This window comes from Misgurnus anguillicaudatus, chromosome 8 (genome assembly GCF_027580225.2).
Source record: "Misgurnus anguillicaudatus chromosome 8, ASM2758022v2, whole genome shotgun sequence".
Taxonomy (NCBI): domain Eukaryota; kingdom Metazoa; phylum Chordata; class Actinopteri; order Cypriniformes; family Cobitidae; genus Misgurnus; species Misgurnus anguillicaudatus.
The window spans coordinates 43,888,335-43,908,396 of record NC_073344.2 but is presented as its reverse complement, the minus strand read 5'-3'; the positions used below and the strand labels follow the sequence as shown (position 1 = coordinate 43,908,396).

Genomic DNA, 20,062 nt, shown 5'->3' with positions numbered 1-20,062 from the left:
GCTGTTTTTCGTCCTGAGGTTCTGAGACGTTTGAGGAGATTGTGGTGTTGCAGGAGTGATGGAGCTCTGTGATTGTGTGCTGATACACTGCTGTTGTTGAGCTGTGGATGTGACAGAGTCAGGGGTGATGGAGCTCTGTGACTGTGTGTTAATACACTGCTGATGTTGAGCTGTGGTTGTAACGCAGTCAGGAGTGGAGGTGTTGTATGTTTGTGTACTAACACACTGCTGATGTTGTGTTGTGTTGGTGTTTATCTGGTTTCTGGTCTCTTCCAGCAGTTTCTCCAGTGTGTTGCTGTGTTGTTCTCTTCTGACCAGCTCTAAACTAATCTTTAGTTCTCGTCTCAGCTCCTCATTGGACTCTTCCAGCTGTTTGACAGTAGCTGCTGTATATGTTGTATGCCAGGGTGGTTGATCTGACGCTGTAGTTGGCATAGACTGTTGGTTATTTTTTCTTTAAACAGACAGTAGTCCTGCTCCAGTTCAGCGATGTTGTCTCTTAAGGCTTTTATTTTAGGAGATGCAGGACTGTTGATGTGTCTGTGTGTTTGAGGTGTTGTTGAGCTGGGATCAGTGATGTTAACTGATGGTTTGCAGGACACATCTTCTGTGGAGCTCTTCCCTTCAGTCTCTTTTTTAAGATGATGAACCTCTGTTTTGTAGTGTCTAAAGTTTTTCTGAAATTCATCAAGACTCCCTCCTGGTCCTTGTACCATAACCGTGCCATTGTGGTAAAGGTTCACAATCATCTTTGTGTCATCGTCTCCTTCCAGAGTGAGTTGTCTGCCTTTACTGATGCCATCTCTTCTGCTACAGGCCATATTAGAGCAGAGGACTGTATGCCATGCTGAAGGGTTTTCAGTGAAGAAGAGCAGATTACACCGAACTCTCTTATCTTCTGATCCACTGTAGTCAGACAGTAGTATCTCTGGATTGTCTTTTAAGATCTTTCTCTTTAAAGTTTTTTATAGATTTAATATCTGGTGGATATATTATATCCAGCTCCTCTTCATAACAGTTTAACTGTCATTGAGCTTTGTATAATGACTACAAACTTTAGGTGCTTCCAAAAATATAATAAGAGGTCTTACCTTAAAGAGCACCAATTATGCTAATAAATTGGCACGTTAGCATGTTATTGCAATATCCCATAGTACACACATGTTATTAAAACTTGAACTAATGCATTGTGAGTCTTATAAATTGCTTAAATACCTCACCGATTTCCCACTGTTTGGAAAACGCTCGGTTTAGTTCCTGTCTCCGCCTCCCAAAATGTCTAGTGTAATCGGATTGGTCAGATGACTACTCAACTGTTATTGGTCAGCTGGGTTCGGCGTGTGTTTGAAAGGTTACGCCCCTGACTACGCGTGGGTTTTCCGGTTCTGACTGCGAGTCACAGGCAACATAAACAAGCGTTATATTTCTCTATAAACGATGGTGTCTGTACTGCCTTACCACTTCGAGCTCGATCCAGAGAGTTCAGAAGGCCGTTACGATATAAACGATCTCCGTCAATGAATGCGATTGGATTTAACTTTTTTAGGTGTCCTTAGCTCTGCCAGAATGCTAAACGAAGACGAAAATGTGTTGCAAAGACATCCAAAAGGTAATTATGACGTACTACATAACTATATGGAAACACCAAATGTAGCACATAGAAAGTATTTGTTGAAATGATTATAAAACTATTTCACTTGTTAACATTATTTTACTATAGTAAAATTTATTATAAAAGACTGCTTACATACTATATTACTGTGCAAACTATATGGAAACACCAAATGTAGCACATAGAAAGTATTTGTTGAAATGATTATAAAACGATTTCACTTGGTAATTTCTACATTATTTTACTATAGTAAACGTTATTATAAAAGACTGCTTACATACTATTTTACTGTGCAAAGTATATGGAAACACCAAATGTAGCACAAAAAAAGTATTAATTGCAATGAATGTTAGTTCTACATTATTTTACTATGGTAAATTTTATTATGAAAGACTGCTTACTTATAAGTGCTATGTTTTTACTTATTAGGTTTTAAGGAGAATGCAACAGGTTCCAGGGCCTCTTACCTGCGTGATTCATCATCCAGGTTTTGCACAAATTGTCTAAATCCCTACACACAGAACATTTATTGTACCGACTATAAGCCTTTGAGGCGCAGGACTAGAGTAAGTTTTATTACATTTTTAAACCAATAACACTAAAGTATTATTATAGTAACAAAGTACCCAAAAGAACAAAAGATGTAACTTTAAAGAAAATATCAGTCAAAAGTTTATTTATTACAAATATATATTTAAATGTTAAACAATATACAAATAAACATACTTTAGTAACCATATTGTGCTCTTCTTTCTAAAATTGTTCAATTCACTTCTTACAGCTATCTATTCAGATAAATGGCATATCAAAGCTTTGTCAGGTGGTGCTATTTAAGACGACACTTTAGGGTTATCATCCTGTCGTGTGTTGTTCTTCAGATATGCTTGGAGCTTCCTGATCGGAATGTTGGCTTCCGACGACCCCTGCACTGAAGATGGCATGCAATCACGTCCTCCTTTGAAGGTCTCTCAAACTGTGATGCCAGGTCCATTGGAATCGGGGTTTCCTTCAGCTTATCTTCAAATACCTCAGCAAACACAAGCCTGATCACATCATCCACATAACTGTACAAATATTGCAGTCAATAAATCTGTTTTGATCATTTATTTCCCTGCTTCATACATAAAAACAGTAAGTTTTTAATTATGAATGTATTTGAAATAAAACATTACTGCTAACGGTATGTCACTTGTGTGTTTTGGGAACATAGCCTTGTACTTTCCCTCTCCTGCTTTTGTTACGGCTTGGTGACATTGTAATGGATGGCTGCAAGGTACAACCTGTAAAATATAAACAAGCAATACATTTATTGTAAAAGTAAATACCACTTTATTTAACACAGTTACTAAAATACTTAAATACCTACACAGCATTCCAATAAATGGGAAAGTCACATTTTTTGCTGCAAATCTGAAATCTCAGGGTACGGACGGCAAAGGCATCCACTGATGATGGTGATTGAAACATTGTGAAACGTTGCTACTGCCTGGGTTCCTATGATTATGCAGAGAAAAAAACTTTGTCATCATCAGTTATACATTTAAGAATGGTAGTGGTTTCACTAGCTAAATACATCATATGTGTTACACACCTTTGCTCCTCATATGCCAGTCTGACTCCTTGTACTGTGTGTAATGATGTTTACATGTTTGCATACAGTGTAGAAGGATGTGTCCAGCTGCGAATCTAGGATATAGACAAATAAAACAAACATGTATTCAGTCAAAAAGACATATTATAACAATAGAGTACAACGATTATAAATCGTTAGACTATTCATTAAAACGTTAATGTATTACATTGCCCAACATTAGCAACACACATTACGTGTTTACTTCGTTTCAAAATCTAAGAAAGCTTCAACAAATCATCTGTACTTAGAGTTTCTTGAGTTTGATCATGAGAATAAACTTTACCAGTAACAGTTTAGCTGGAGCAGCTTAGCAAGATTGTAAACACGTCTAAATAAACATCGATAAAAACAATAGTCTGCATAATTCAACATAAACAACGTACCATATTTACACACGTGCATGAAATACATTATTACAACACAAAACAATTAGCTTGCAAGCTTAGCTCTACACATAGATCTATATCTGAGCTCTAGTACAAGCACATAATGTTAAGCTCCGGTTACCGGTAACATAACTTACAGTAAAGGCAAATAATAAACATGAATACTTACAGCCTGTGATCCAGAAGTGCACGGTAATCCAACTTTCAGGAGGAGACGTCGCGCAAATCCAGCTTCGGTTCATAAGAAGCAGTTATTGTGAAAACTCCGTGAACAACTTCTGACTGGATTTTGCCGGAACCGTATTAAACATGATGTCCTCTGTGTAAGTCCATAAAGTGCTATTTTGCCCTTGCATCTAAAGAGACAGCGTCTACTCGAGAGATTTAATCGCTTAAACAATGAAACAAGAGTTTCCAAACAGGGTCAAAGCAGGGACTCCCAACCTCCGCCATTTTAGCTCTCTTCTGACTCAGCGCTCTCCACCCCCGTCTTTGAGGGCGTACCCAAGCAAAGCAGAGAGGGCTGAACTATGATAATGTTGGTCTTCTCTACGTCACTAATCCCAGGAAGTAAACTGTTGCCTACAATCCGAGTGTTTTTTGTAGTCCTCGAACGTTAGAGACGATAACTCGCGTCATCGTTTTCTTTGAGGTATGTACTTTTTGAATATCGTTAGCATGTACTAATACACACTTACACACAAAAGGATGTTTAAAAACGTGCATCTCATAATAGGTGCTCTTTAAAAATCTTCTGCCTCTTTGTTCTTAATTTAGTAGCCAATCATGTACTTTAAGTTTGAGTCAAGAACATACATTATCTGGCCAAAAATGATGAAATATCAGGAGCTCATTTTGTTGCTGCTGCCTCAACGGAACTCTCTCTCTCTCGTCTCGTCTACACACAGTTTGTATTAACCTGTCCGATCCAAAAAGCACAGCTTTGCAGATATCCCTGCATTGTTCACTAGCCACATTTTGTACTTTTGCACTACACACAATTTACCCTATCAACACACCCATGTGGGGCCCATAAGGGATGGATATGGGCTGGTTAGTTTTGTCCGGGGGTTCCATGGTGGCCCCACATGGGCTTGCCCATCTGGGTTGAAGATGGGCTCTTGACGGGCCCCTTATTGGGCCCATATGGGTAGACCAGATAGATCCCATGGCCCCACCTGGGTTGCCCACATGAATTTGATATAGAAAATGAGTGGGGCTTATGTGGGGCCCAGCTGGGCAACACACATGGGGCCCATATTGGCCCCAGCTAATGAAGCCCACATTATTTACCAGGTCCCAGTTTGGGTTTTTAATGGGTTCTGGACTGGTCCCTTATTATGTAATAATTATACTTTCAATGCTTAATTGTAATTTACTTAAATAATATTGTTGAATACTAGATGGTAAAAGTATCCAAGGTTCAGTGGACATGTAGTACTTGGTGGTGTGTCTTGTTAAAACACGGGACAGATACCATTCCTTTGCTTTCATTTATTCTTGTTGACATTAAAACTGGATGCACAATACATAGCTTTCACAGGATAAGCAGAATGCTTAGGATACACATGATGATAAGATGTTTTTCTGGTCACTACAAACAATACAATACAGAAATCAGGCTCACAAATGGAAACCATACAACATCAAACATAATATTAATAAACCTACTAATGATAAATATACAGCCCATCAAATTCAATTAAACAATACAATAGAAAACTTACATTACACATCTTGTGGAAAACACTCAAACAAACATGATTGAGTGCTCATCTTCAGGCCCACACCTCACCAATACAAAGAAACAAAGAAAGGAAATGAGGTCTATTTATAGACCTCAGCTGGGGATTATGGGTAATGGAGTACACAAAAAATGGTGATGCAGTCTGCAAGGGATTGTGGGAAATGTAGTATATAGGAAAAACAACAGCCGCCCCCAAATACAGTAATGTATTTGCTATTAATCCTCTATTTTGGGTAATGGAATCAACTTGGCAACTGGGCATACATACATTTTTTCATTAATATTAATCTCAGCTGCTCTAACACGTCCATCCTGACTGGGTAGGAGATGTACCCATGATGCTCGTGGAAGTTGAGGATCAATAACTAAGACAACTGTGGAATCATTTAAATTGGGCTGTTCCCCATTCCATTTTTGTCGCAGTTGTTGACCTGGCAAATAATTGTGAATAAAGGATGTCCAAAATCTGTCAGCAAGGACTCGGCTGTGACGCCAAGATCTATGACCAAGGAACTCTGTATTGGCATAAATCACCTGTGGCAGAGAAGAGTCCCGCCGCCCCATAAGGAGCAAATTTGGGGTGATGGGATCAAGGTCTGAGATGTTAGATGAAGCATATCCAAGAGGTTTTGAATTTAAAACTCCTTCAATTTCTGTCAGGACTGTTCGTAAGACTTCCTCTAATATGGTTTGACTGCCAAGTGCCACTCGCAGAGCTGTTTTTATTGAACGGATCTCTCTCTCCCATGAGCCTCCAAAATGTGGGGCTTGTGGTGGGTTAAACTTAAATGTAATCTGCTGATTTTCCAATTTAAGTTGTAGTTCAGTGGTAAGATTCTGATAGACTTCCTTCAATTCTCTTGCAGCACCACGGAAATTACTCCCTTGATCACTAAGAATTTCGTAGGGCTTACCTCTCCTAGATATAAACTGACGTAGTGCCATCAGGAAACTGTCCACATCTAGACTAGTTAACAAGTCAATATGTAGACATCGAGTGGTCTGGCATTTGAAAAGGATGCCCCATCTTTTTTCTGTCCTACAACCAACCTTAACATAAAAGTGGCCAAAACAGTCCATTCCAGTGGACCAAAATGGGGGTTTACACAATTGGAGCTTTGAGGAGGGGAGATCTGACATTTGAGGAATAGATGGTTTAGCTCTCCACTTCTTGCATTCTAAGCAGGACCACTGATGTTTCTTTACAGCTTGTCTCCCTTTAATTATCCAGTAGTTTTGCCAAAGTTCTGAGTAAACTCTCTGTGGGCCAGGATGGAACAGTTTCTCATCATAATCTTTTACAATTAACTGGGACAATGGATATTTAGGGTCAAGAACAACTGGATGAACAATTCCTGGTTCAATATCCTTTACTCGTCTTAGCCTACCACCCTCTACAATAAGTCCTGTTTTTTCATTCAGTTCTGGGGAAAGGGTAAGAAGGCGACTTTGAGATTCAACAGGTTTACCTTGCTTCAAGCACTGGTACTCTGAGGGGAAACTTTGTTGCTGTGCTTGCTTTAAAAGTAAGGTTTCAACAGAAGAAGTATCAAAGGAGTCTGGATTGTGCTGTTGCACGAGCACAGTTGTTGCGGACTTCAATTCTGACCATGACTTAAAACGACTTGGGTCTGGAAGCACAAGATCTTCTGACTGTGTTAACCCACAAAAGAGTGGTTTGCGGAGTTCAGGGTCAGGGCTAGCAGGGCTGGATACTAGATTTTGTGGCCATTCATGTGGCGGATGTTTCAGGAACATTGGGCCTTGTCGCCATCTATGGGCAGGCTTGGCTAACTCAACAAGGGTACTCCCTCTAGTAATGTCATCTGCTGGATTCTGCCCAGATGGAACATATCTCCAAGAAGAAAGATCGGTAAGTTCCAAGATTTCTGTGACTCTATTTGCTACAAACACTTTGTATTGACAGGAGGAAGAATGCAGCCAAGATAAAACAGTTGTGGAATCTGACCATAAGATAGTACTTGTTAAAGGAAGAGTCAGTTCAGTTTGCAAGAGTTTTGAAAGTTGGGCACCTGTTAGAGCAGCACAAAGTTCTAGGCGGGGAATGGATATTTGCCTTTTTGGGGCGACTCGAGACCTTGCCATGATAAAGGAAGTTTGGACCATGCTCTTATCAGTTTCCATCCGCAGATAGGCTACAGAGCCATATGCATTCTCTGAGGCGTCGCAAAAAATATGCAACTCCCTGGACTTCATTTGTTCTGAGGGTAATAATGAATAACAATGGGGAAGTTGGATCAAAGATAAATCAGGAAGCTCCGTTTCCCAAGCCTTCCAGGCCTTTTGAATGGAATCTGGCATGAGAGGGTCATCCCAGTCTCTGGGTTTCATCCAAAGTTGTTGTATAATAACTTTAGCTCTCGTTGTGAAGGGAATTATGTAACCAAATGGATCATATTGACTTGCAAGAGCTTTGTAAATATTACGCATGGTTACTGGTTTATATTCCACAGTTCTAGATCTATATCCTAAGGAATCAGAAGGACAATGCCAACTTAGACCCAAAGCTCCTTCTTTTGGGTCCAAACAATCTTGATTGATCCATAGTTCAGAACTGTCAGCTCTAGCTTCACATGGGAGGTGTCGGACCACATCAGGTTGGTTACTTGCCCACTGTCTGATTTCGAATCCCCCACTCAAAAGTAAGGAACGCATTCGATCTAGCTGACTTTTTGCAGCTTGCACATTTGGGAAACTCTCTAGGCAGTTGTCAACATAAAATGACTGAAGTATAGAATTCAGGATATCCTCATAACCGTCTTGGTGATCGTGGACATGCCTTTGTAAGGCATATGTTGCGCAACATGGACTACATACTGTACCAAAGGGCAAAACTTGCCATTCATAGATGTCAGGTGGATTTGACTTCTGCATATTGCGCCACAGGAAATGTAGCAAAGGGCGATCTTTTGGTAGTAGCCTGATTTGGTGAAACACGGATTTTATATCACCACTGATTGCCACTGGGTACTGATGGAACCGGAGTAAAACGCCAAGTAGGGAGGCGCCTAATTGTGGACCAGGAAGGAGCTGGCTGTTCAATGACATGCCTTTATATTGATAGTAACAGTTAACCCTCTGGGGTCTAAGGGGTTTTTAGGGCCCTGGGGAAGTTTTGACATGCACTGACATTTGTGCTTTTTTCAGTTGCTTTAAAACATAATAATGGCAAAAGTCTCATAACACTGCGTTCAGAACAAACTGGGCTACAATATCATATAATCAACATGTATGTACATGTTTGTATTTTTGAGAGAAAAATGTTTATGCGTGGTTTTTGAAAAAGCAAAAATTTTAAGTCACTGATATAAGTCCACAAAACTAATTCTAAACATGTTTTCCCAAAACTTTTCAAAACAGGATCTAGTAGTCTAGAGTTTTTTCTTCAAAATGATGTGAAAATCATTCGGCCTACTCGTTCACATAAAGCAAGATATTGATTTAGAATTTCTAAGACACTTTTGCTTGGGAAAGGCTGTATGCGTGGAGGCGGGGAAAGCTCCTGAATAATCAGTGATTGACAGCTGAGAGACAAAAGGGTTGCATAATGAGCCACATGAGCCTTGTGGGGATGTTCAACAGGAATGTAACTTTCTCTGTAGTAAAACCATGATGGTTTACTTTTCAATTTAAATGTAAATACACACACAATATATATATATATATATATATATATATATATATATATATATATATATATATATATATTACATTAATTTCACATGTAGGCTATAAGTTACCTTTTAAAAACCATAGTAGCCTAATCAAAGTGAACACAGGGTTTGTGTGCAGCAAAAAGCTCAAAAGAACAACTGCCTATCGTTGTTTGGACTCTTAGTTGTGTTTTTGTAATCATTATATCATTATAGTAGAAACACAACAAGGGACAAGCATGATAAACTTGCACGATAAACTTGCTCAATGTTTGTTTACAGCCGCCGCCATTACCTCACGTGTTGCTCATGAAAGCAGTCGGCTTGTTCGACTTCATGCGGCGCTGCAAAGATCGACAGCCGGGTGACGTCAAACTACCGCGAGAGTGATCCGCGAAATCATATGGAAGAGTTTGCTTTTAAATCGCTCTCTCGAAACTCTGACGTCATTTGGCTGCCGGTTCTTGTGGCGCAGCATTAAGTCGAACAAGCCTATTAACTTATGTGTGCACATGCGAGTGATCCTGTGTTTAATAAACGTGCTGTGCGGAGATATATGCTTAGACGCAACTAAATAAGGATTGTACTGTTTGCAGTCGCGTATTTTATAAGAATACCAAAAACCACGTCGATTTCCTGACTCGCGTGTTTGTGCATGCGTTTCCCATCGCGTGAACTGTTTGACGGAAGACAAAGAAAACACTCGCGTCTGGAGATAGTGACACACATACGCAAGTAAATAAGGATTGTACTGTTTTCAATCGCGTATTTTATAAGAATACCAAAAACCGCGTCGAGTTTCCTGACTCATGTGTTTGTTTATGTGTGTTCCCCTCGCGTGAAATGTTTGACGGAAGAACAATGAAAACACTCGCGTCTGGAGATACTGACACACAAACGCAAGTAAATAAGGATTTAGATGTCATGTTTTGGTGCAATCGGATGAAACAACAAGGATTGGAGAGACTGGGTTGTGGACTGGATTGCGTATCCATTGACTGCAGGAGGCACAAGTTATGCATATGGATGTCTCTGCTCATTCACTTCAATGGCGCGGGGGCGTGGCGATCTATTCTCATTACAGATAATCAGGTAACATTAGAAAGACGGTCCCTCTCCTACTTCTCATACAGTTTACACCGAATGACAATATATGTTTTCGATCTCACTTACATCATTTAAAAGCTGACATTCCAAGCATTATGTTGACATTTATCTTTTGTTTATATGACATGTATTCGTGAAGTTACAGTTAATTTTCTGACGCGTTTCTGAAATGGCTTCACTGAGGGAGAGAGAACAAAACGCGCATCATGTTTATTTTCTTAATTTTGCGAAAAGCACAACATTCTGTTTTTATTGGGAGTGGACAGAAAAAAAAATAGACACTTTAACGTTTTAAATGATGTATAAATCATATCTGTATGTCCAAAATCAGCAGAGTTATCTAAGTCTCTTTACGGAGTGATTGAAAAATAAAGAGTTGGCGGCGCCCGCGCCGCAGCCGACCCCAGAGTGTTAAATACTATTCGTGGTTTTCCATTGTGCCCCCACAATATGATGGGGTAGATACCAGGATTCAGATGAATCGTGAAAAGCTTCCACTTTTGAGATGTAGCCAGACTCTTCCAACTTGGTTATTTCTTGATCATACACAACAGCAACTTTAGGGTTTCTTTCAAGGTGCCTCTCTATACATCTGAGAGAAGAAATGACTGCATTTGTTGAAGCTTGTAGCCTTACAGCAGAAGCAGCACGCAATAAAGGAGTGGCATATCTTTGAACTCCGTCCACATCAACTCTTCTTGTCGTGGAGGCCAGCAAATCTATAGCTGCTTGGTCTTGTTTGGATCTAGCAATGACTTTTTCATTTTAAAAAGAGAGGGTATCCACTTGCCATAGTTTCTCCACATCATGGCGAAGTTCTTCTAGGGGGTTAGTCAAAGTAAAGAGACACTGCGTCTCATCTAGGTTAGAAATCGGTATTGGACCTTGAAGTAGCCAACCTAACCTAGTCTGAATCACGGCTGGGGATTTAGGAGGTCCTTAATACACTTGGTCAATTGGGGTTATCAGATGCGGATAATCTAAGTGGTTGAACATTGGCAAATGCTGGAAGAGGCAAATCTTGAAGATGCCTGAATCTTCTCTGTAAAGTCTCTACAGGGTATGACCGTTTAGCAAGACCTAATCTGCTGGCAGAAAAAGCATTGGAAATGGTATACTTCTTGCTTGGGTTGTCAACAGAGGATATTTCGAAGGTAGCGGAAAAGCCCTTCAAGTGCAATAGTGTCTTGACGCACAGTTCTAACTACTAAGGATTCAGTTATTCCGTTGAGGCCTAGAGTTTCAGATGCTTGAGACAGTAACATAGTACGTTCAGATCCATCATCTAGGATAGCATAGGTTTGTAAAGATCTACCTTTGTAGTGGAGAAGCACTTCAACAACTTTTAGTAGTACCTTACCAGGACCTCCAAGACGACTAAGATAGAAGGTACCTTTATCCTGTTCACGGCAGTTGACTCCATGAAGTATACCGAGATGTTTTCCATTACATTGTGGACAAGGTTTTTTCAGGTCACAGTCGGCGGCTAGATGGTTAAGTCCACATCTCCAACATCTTTTGTTTTCTCTTATCCATGCACTCTTGCCGGTGTCTTCTAAGGTTTAAAGGTGGGACATAGGCCAATTAAATGCTCATGACTGGAACAATATGCACATAGATGCTTGAAATTCTGTTCCCTTTCTCTTAAGTTCTGGAATTGTTTATTAGTGGGTCTTCGTACAACTGGGGTGTTGTTAGCTCCATACAGGACTGTTCAAGTGTTAGAGTAGGTCTTTGGTTGAGGTTTCAGTTGAGGTGGTTTTGGAAAATCACAAACTTTTCTGCCTGGCTCCAAGAAGAGGCCGAATGTCAATCAATGGCTGATCAAGTCTAACAAATTATAGCTTTGACCCTTCAGGACTGTACGGGCATAATGGGCAAAATTGGTCACCTGTTCTGTGGGCAGTTTGCTAAGCAGTTGCTGTACATGAGAGGCACAGGACAATTCAGATTTTGCATGGTCTTGACCCTGAGATTGAAGCATGCCAACCAAAGCTCGAACCTTTAGTGCAAAACTACTAAATGCCCTGGTGTCACCTTGTCTCACCCTGGGAAGAGCTAGAATGTCTTTGATTTCTCTCAGAACTAATTGGTGAGGTTGTCCGTATTTCTGCTGTAGTGCCCAAAGAGCCATAGTATATGGTTGAGGGTCATTAGCATAAGCTAAAGCTAAATCACGAGCAGGAGAGAATTTTAGGTGATCTAGCAAAATATGGTACTTGTAATGTTCTGATTCGTGAGGTGACAACAAATTTGTCAATGCTAACTGCAGCATTGCAAATTCCTGTGGGTCATCATTAACCAAAAAGGGGAAGGAAGGCCCTTGAACACGAGAAGTAGGATATGGAGAAACTGAGTAAGGTGCATAATATGGCTGGGGATATGGATAATATGAGGCTGCAGTTGACTGGGCAGTAGGGGTAGTTGGTGGAATACAAGGGTTGCTGCACAGCAAAATTCCCTGATGGACTGACTAACTGAGGTTGAATATGAGAACTTGTATTAACTAAGGATGGATTTGGGATTGGCAAAGTAGGGACTGATAGTGGCTGTGAATACTGAGAAACAGCATACTGAGTAGGTAGCTGTGCTGTTGTTGCTTGGGGAAGTGAATGAGTATGAGTATGAACTAATGACTGAGAAAAAGAGCTACCTGGTACATGAGTAGTTTGTTGAGGTGAACCACCATAATGTACCTGAGGAGTCTGCAATTGAGGGGATGGACTATTAGAGGGGTCTGGAACTATTATAGGCTGTATCATGCTACCTAATTGTGGTTGAGATGTATTGGTTACATTGGCATGTTGAGGTGGGCTACGTAACAGAGAGGAAGGAGGGAGAGGCAAAGAACTAGGTCTACTCAATGGAAGAGGCAAAGGAGCAGTTGAAGAATTATCACATTCTCGTGCAGATTTCTGTTCAGCCTTCTCAATACATGCACACAGTTCTTGAACAATACTTGTATTAGCCAAGGTATTATTAACATCATTCTCATTGTAAGCATCATCATCATCATAATCATCATCAAAAGACTCAGATAGTTCAGAATGTTTAGAAGAAACTACTAAATGTGACATTTTAGACATAATCTCGCTAAGCATACCCTTCAGTCCCAGTATTTCTTCTTTAACGTCCATATCACATAGATCATTACGAGACTAGATGATAGATGATGCACATGGATTCTCCATTTGTGTTTGGTGATGATCACTTACAACTGGTGTTAGTGAAGGAGGGGGAAGAGGAGCACGTTCTCGTAGCATACAGTCCGCATAACGAGCAGGAAGCCTTCTAGTTCTTAGGCTACGCCGGACTGCAGGTCTTAAACGGTAATCCATTTCCACCAAATTACTACAATCCGGCTCGAAGGACCATTTGTTGAATACTAGATGGTAAAAGTATCCAAGGTTCAGTGGACATGTAGTACTTGGTGGTGTGTCTTGTTAAAACACGGGACAGATACCATTCCTTTGCTTTCATTTATTCTTGTTGACATTAAAACTGGATGTACAATACACAGCTTTCACAGGATAATCGGAATGCTTAGGATACACAGGATGATAAGATGTTTTTCTGGTCACTACAAACAATACAATACAGAAATCAGGCTCACAAATGGAAACCATACAACATCAAACATAATATTAATAAACCTACTAATGATAAATATACAGCCCATCAAATTCAAATAAACAATACAATAGAAAACTTACATTACACATCTTGTGGAAAACACTCAAACAAACATGATTGAGTGCTCATCTTCAGGCCCACACCTCACCTAGTGATGTTACCAGTGACACTGAAGCTCCGAAGCGTGTGTCAAAAAAACGAACCGATTTTCATTGAAGCTTTGTATCGAAGCTTGATTCGTTCTGGCAAAATCACGTGACCAATGACGTCCAAAGCTCTGTTCACACACACCCACGTGACTGCTTCGTTATCTGATTCAAAGGTTTAGAATTGTGCGATGCGTGGCGCGCCCTCATGGGTTGTATTGGAGTATTGCATTACACGGAATCGATTACTGTATAGTGAGTTTATGATATATATATATAATATATTAGTAGTAAAAAGCCTTTTCTGCACCACTTAATACCATGATATATTTTTTAATTGGTTCACACTTGAGACAAGGTCTATCCTTAATTTGTTATTTTTGTTTGAAGTACCATTCGCATGAAATGGAACATGCTTTGGTCATGTATTTAATATAGTGTTACATTTATTTATGAATCTATCCTTAATTTGTCAATCCATTAAGTTTTGCTTTTATAATTAAATTAATACGTTGTTTGGTTGTGGAACATGTTGTGAAACAGCACTTTCACCAGCAGAGGTCCTCATTGAGCTCTGATTTGAAAAGCTTCGAGTAATGAACCTTTTTCCGATACAATTGGGTTGAAAGCTTCACTGCTTCAAGAAAGCTTCACTTCGCCATCACTAACCTCACCAATACAAAGGAACAAAGAAAGGAAATGAGGTCTATTTATAGACCTCAGCTGGGGATTATGGGTAATGGAGTACACAAAAAATGGTGATGCAGTCTGCAAGGGATTGTGGGAAATGTAGTATAAAGGAAAAACAAAGGAAAGATAGTCTAATTCACAACAAATATATTTGTTTTAAATTAAAAACCGATAAAAGCAAAATAATTTCAGTTCGGTAAATATCAGTTTTCAGCATAAATATTCAACAGTTCATTCATCTGTAACATCACAAAACATGAAGGAGGTGCAATATGAAAAATGAAATAAAAAAACTGTAAAGGTTCAATATATCAAAATCAATGCGAAAGTAATCATCAACATTTCAAAACTGCTAATTCAGGTAATGACTAACAATTTAACATAACACTTAAAATAAGCATTGAAAGAAGTCAAACTCTCAAAATACTTGAGACTCAAAAACAACACAAATATTGCTCACTGTTCTGGAGATGGTCTTAATTCTGATCATCAATTAATCTTTGCTCAAACGTTTTATGAAGAACTTCCAAAGCATCCAGAGCCAAACTCATTAATTGTCCTTGCACGTTTGCTTTGATTCATCGCTGTGCAGTCCGTGAACTTGAACCGTAGTATTACATTTTCTAAAAACACAACTCAGAATAAATTACAAGTGTAACAGTTGTGAGAGACTCTTGCTGCTCCGGTAGAAACTGTATCCTTGCGCCTGAGCGGAAATTCTTGTAGTTTAAATGTTTATCATCTTTATAGTTGTAATTTTATTATTTAAAATATGAGTTTATATTATGTAAAAAAAAATCACAATTAAAAACATTTCAATCAGGACTACTTTGTCAAGCGTAATATGTCGTAGCAGTGAGCAGATCTCCTTATATAAAACGCCTGACTCCACTTATCAGACTCCTTCCAGAATGTTTAAAACGTTTCTTTAATTAAGAAACTAACAAACTGATGAACTTTCTGACATATCTTATTTTCTCTCATTCTCAGCTGTGCAAATTAAAAATAATATTGGCTGGTAAACATTATAAATATCACAATTAAATGTAAACAATAATGCATTTTTAATTAAAATGTTTTATACTGATCATATCCTATCTGTGATAATATTTGCTCTTTGTATAAAAGTGACTATCAACCATAAGTAATAATTTTAAGAGTTTAAATGTATATAAAATGTATTTTAAGCATGAAATTGTTTTGCCCACATAGGTCCCATATGGGTCCCATATTATCATCCAACATGGGCATACCTATATGGGACCCACATAGTTAACCCACATGGGACCCATATATGTTGCCCATGTTAAGCCCATGGCCACATTAAACCCATGTTGCCCATATGGGACCCACGTTGGGCCCACATATCAATGTTAATTAAATGTAAAAAATAATGCATTTTTGTTTAAAATGTTTTATACTGATCAAATCATATCTGTTATATTATTTGCTCTTTGTATAAAAGTGACAATCAACCAAAGTTATTATTTTAAGATTGTAAATGTATAATAAATATGTATTTCAAACATAAAAATGTGTTGCCCACATAGATGCCATGAGGGCCCCACATTATTATCCCACATGGGCAAACCTATATGGGGCCAACATAGGGAAACCCACATGGGACCCACATATATTGCCCATGTGAAGCCCATGCCCACATGTAACCCATACTGCCCAGATGGGACCCACGTGGGGCCCACATATCAATGTTGGCTGGGTACAATAGCACCTTATCATGACAAATTGGACAAATTGGAAACACGTTTCCCGGGACCAATCTACTTCGAGAAGCTACTAAAGAGCCAATGAAATTGGCATGCAGGTATTTGCATCTGCTGGTGCAGCCTCGCTGTGCAAGTATAAAATGAGCTTCAGATGCAATACCAAATCAGCTTTTTTCGTGGAGAAAGCCGAGCATCAGTGCCTGGCCGGTATCAGCAGTGGAACAGCAAACTGTGGCGACGGGACGTGACATCTCCGTTCTCTTCTTTCAGGGAACGAGGGTTACATACATAACCGAGACGTTCCCTTTTAGTCAGTTACTACAATGTCACGTCAGGACTGATGAATTGGGAATACCTACCAAAGCGCCACTGAACCTGACCCTTCCAGTGCCTGTGTAAAAAACACGGAAACATCTTAAAACACGGAACCAGGGCTTAATGCAGAAGGCCGGTCACTACAAGTTCTTTGACCCACGGTAGTGAACTAGGCAAACTGGGCAGCGAACCCATCTGGGCGAAACTAGGAACGCTGCGAAAGTCACCCCCTAAGGAGGTTGTACTCGGTGGCATATATAATATGGAACAACCAATAGGTTCCCCATATAAAAGTCTCTGAACAGTCACATGGTTTGACAGAGATGCAGAGCGGGCTCTGCTAAGGGAAACATGGGCTGGTAGCATTAACCCTACAGAATATACACACATAGTTACCCCGCATTGGGGCACAAATGTGGGTGCCTCCCAGATAACAATTTCTTTTGGGCCGGATCCGCATGAAAGCGTTTACATCCGTCTGTAGCGGACATACGGTATCTGACTGTGGGCCAGATCTGCACCTGATAAGATTTCAGCTCTGCTAGCAAAGCTGTTTTTTCATCGATTTACAGATTTGTCCCAGGTCCGTTTTCCGCAACTCAACCGGAAGTCAGGAGATGCGTTTAAAATACAAAACACTAATTTGGCCCAAACCTGTGATACGGATATGGGCAGAAGGAGCAGGTGGTATAAATTGAACAGAGAAGTCAACTAGCTGGCTGCTGTAGAATAAAAGTATTTTGAAAAAAATTGCACAAATTTAGAAACATAAGGGTGCACTATGTGCCCATGGCCACTTCATTTCTAAACTAAGGCTGGAATGTAAGCTATTGGCTCAGTATATGTGCCAGTTAGACTTTTCAGTGCTGTTTTTCTACAGTCAGCAGATTTGGGCCAGATCCACTTACCACATCAGAACCAAAGCTTCCAGAAAGACAGTTCACTGATGTGGCCCACATCTGTAATATTGACCCAAACCACCTCCAAACTTGTGTGTTCCACTCTGGTTTACTGAACAGAGCCGAACGTGCGAAGTGAGTGAGGTCCGTCCGTTTGAGAGACGTTATGCTGATCTGGCCCTCATCCGTACCACGGATTATAGCCAGAAACCGTTGAAATAGAGCAAATTAAACTTTTGTGGGGGTGCCCATTGCCATATTTCGTTATTAAATCCTGATTTGTTAAATCTTACAATGGAACACTTGCACGTAACCTACACAAAAATGATTAACTCACTAACAAAGTAATAGGCTTGTCTTAAAATGGAAGATTTACCACATAACAAAAAAAAATACATTAGCAACTGCCCACTATCCAAGTGCAATGGTCCAAGCTGTATTGCCATCCTGGGAAGAAAAAAAGTTGCAAACATCGTGGGAAAAAACGGCACTGGCGCACATAATGGATGGCAACATGGGTACGTATATTGATTTTTTAATACTATATTTCGTTGGCAATGGTGTGATTATGGTGAATATAGTGTTATGGGACTGCAAGTTTCTGCTTTAAGTTTTAGTTTGCCCCAGGGGCGGTTCTAGACCCTTTTAAGTCATCTGCCGTCATCTTAGCCCCCCTAAAATTAGTCTTAATATTTCTACCAAACTATCAAATATATTTTTCTGAAGTTTTATTTATTTGTAAAAACAATTTATTTGAAGAATATAGCTGCAAGCAGCAATGCCGGGGTCAAGCCGAAAAGGGCACATAAGGATGTAAAATTGAGATCGGATAAGCAGATTGAAGAACCTAGGTAAATCTTATAATTTTAGATGAAAAAACAAAAAGTTATCAAAAAAAATAATCTAAGTTCGTGTCTACTGCAATCGTCCTTCTGTTATTGACAATCATGGAACATTAGAGCACTGAATGACATGTGAGTGGTGTTTGCAGTGGCAAAACATGGGTCACATCATGTTATAACAAGTTTAATTAGTCAAAAGAGACCATCCCCGTGTCTCTACGATGTTCTGATGCAGAGATATTGCTTTTGCAAAAACGGTTGATAAGGTATTCTCAATGGTTGCTAGGGAGTTAATAGGCAACATCCAGTGATTATAGTCAAAGCCATGAAATGAATAATCCATGATGACTCATGGTTTTAGATGTGTTGTTGCAGTAGTTTTAGGCAAAAATACCATATTCTATCTCAAAACCAGTAGGTGGCGCAAAGACAAAATTGTGCATGCAACATCAGGTCATGATTGTGTTACATCTAGCTAGTTTTATGACTATACACTTTAGTTTAGTTAAGAAACAGTTGTATGACCATAAGGCTGGCTTGTTATCAAAGGTTTTGTTCAATTATAAGGCCATCTAGTGGTGCAAGCGTACAATTTTTTTTGTGTAGCCTCAGAATGTGCTCATGCATCAGCGTATCAAATCTGGTGAAAAAATCTCTTTTCGTTACAAAGTTACAAGCATTTATGTGTAAAAAACACAAAATTTGAAGGTAATTTTTCGTTTTTTGCAATTTTCGGCCATTTCTGATGAAAATTTTAATATAACGTCAATAGAACTTATTGTTCAGAAGGTAAGGTTAGTTTCTTCCTATGGTGTTTTCGAGTCGATCGGAAAAACGCTCGCGGAGATATTCACGCGTGTTTTTTAAGCGCTATTTTGCTGCGCAGGGTTAACCGTAGGGCGAATTCTGGCATGTTTGGTATCGTTGGACTCGGCAACTATTCAGAACTCCAAAGAAACAAGTCCCGTGAAAATACATCAATCGGAGCCAAAGTTATAGGCGTGTAAAGCATAAGTCTGACCACTAGGTGGCGCTGTGACGAAACTCTGCAGGCACCCGTAGTTCCTGACTGGCATCACAAGTACCAAGTATAGTGTCAATAGGCTTAAGTTTGTCGAAGATACAGCCTCAAATCCGTTTTTTTGCGCTCTACGTAAAATTCGTTGACGCGGTTTACGGAAACGGATTGACGAATTGACATGAATTCCATAACTTTTTGCCGTGAGGGTCTGTAGATGCTACATACCGATTTTCGTGGAAATCGGGCAAAAGCTCTAGGACGAGTTCGCAAAAGTAGGTTTTACGAATAATTCAAAATGGCGGAAAAATTTTCATGACGGAAAATGACGTCATAGGGTCCAGTCGAATTGTCTTGAGCCAAGGAATCAGAGGAAACAAGAATTTAATTTCTAGGACGTACGGGTCAGAAGTTATAAGCAAAAACGTAAGTGCAACTTTGGACTGTTGGTGGCGCTAGCGGGTTAGACATAGAGACTCCAAATTTGCTATGGGGACACATTGGACTGTCCTTTATCAGTGTGCCAAATTTCATAACTTTCCTACGTACGGTTCTATGGGCTACCATAGACCGCAATGGCGGAAGAAGAAGAAGAAGCAGAATAATAATTATTATAATAAGAAAACTAACAGA

General features: G+C 39.6%; 2 long non-coding RNA genes across 3 annotated transcripts; one reads left to right on the top strand and one right to left on the bottom strand.

Annotated features, from left to right (window-relative positions):
* The first annotated feature begins 1,394 nt into the window (after window positions 1-1,394).
* LOC141365924 (uncharacterized) lies at window positions 1,395-2,713 on the top strand. The gene is made up of 3 exons (XR_012370891.1): window positions 1,395-1,609; window positions 2,042-2,178; window positions 2,491-2,713. It is a non-coding gene; the product is annotated as an uncharacterized lncRNA (long non-coding RNA).
* Window positions 2,535-4,540, bottom strand: LOC129450708 (uncharacterized). Of its 2 annotated transcripts, none has more exons than XR_008646407.2 (5): window positions 3,801-4,540; window positions 3,204-3,298; window positions 2,975-3,106; window positions 2,792-2,892; window positions 2,535-2,676 (listed from the first exon to the last, which is right to left on the bottom strand). It is a non-coding gene; the product is annotated as an uncharacterized lncRNA (long non-coding RNA). The 2 variants fall into 2 exon arrangements; XR_008646408.2 differs by having other exon boundaries at window positions 2,979-3,106.
* Between the last annotated feature and the right edge of the window lie 15,522 nt (window positions 4,541-20,062).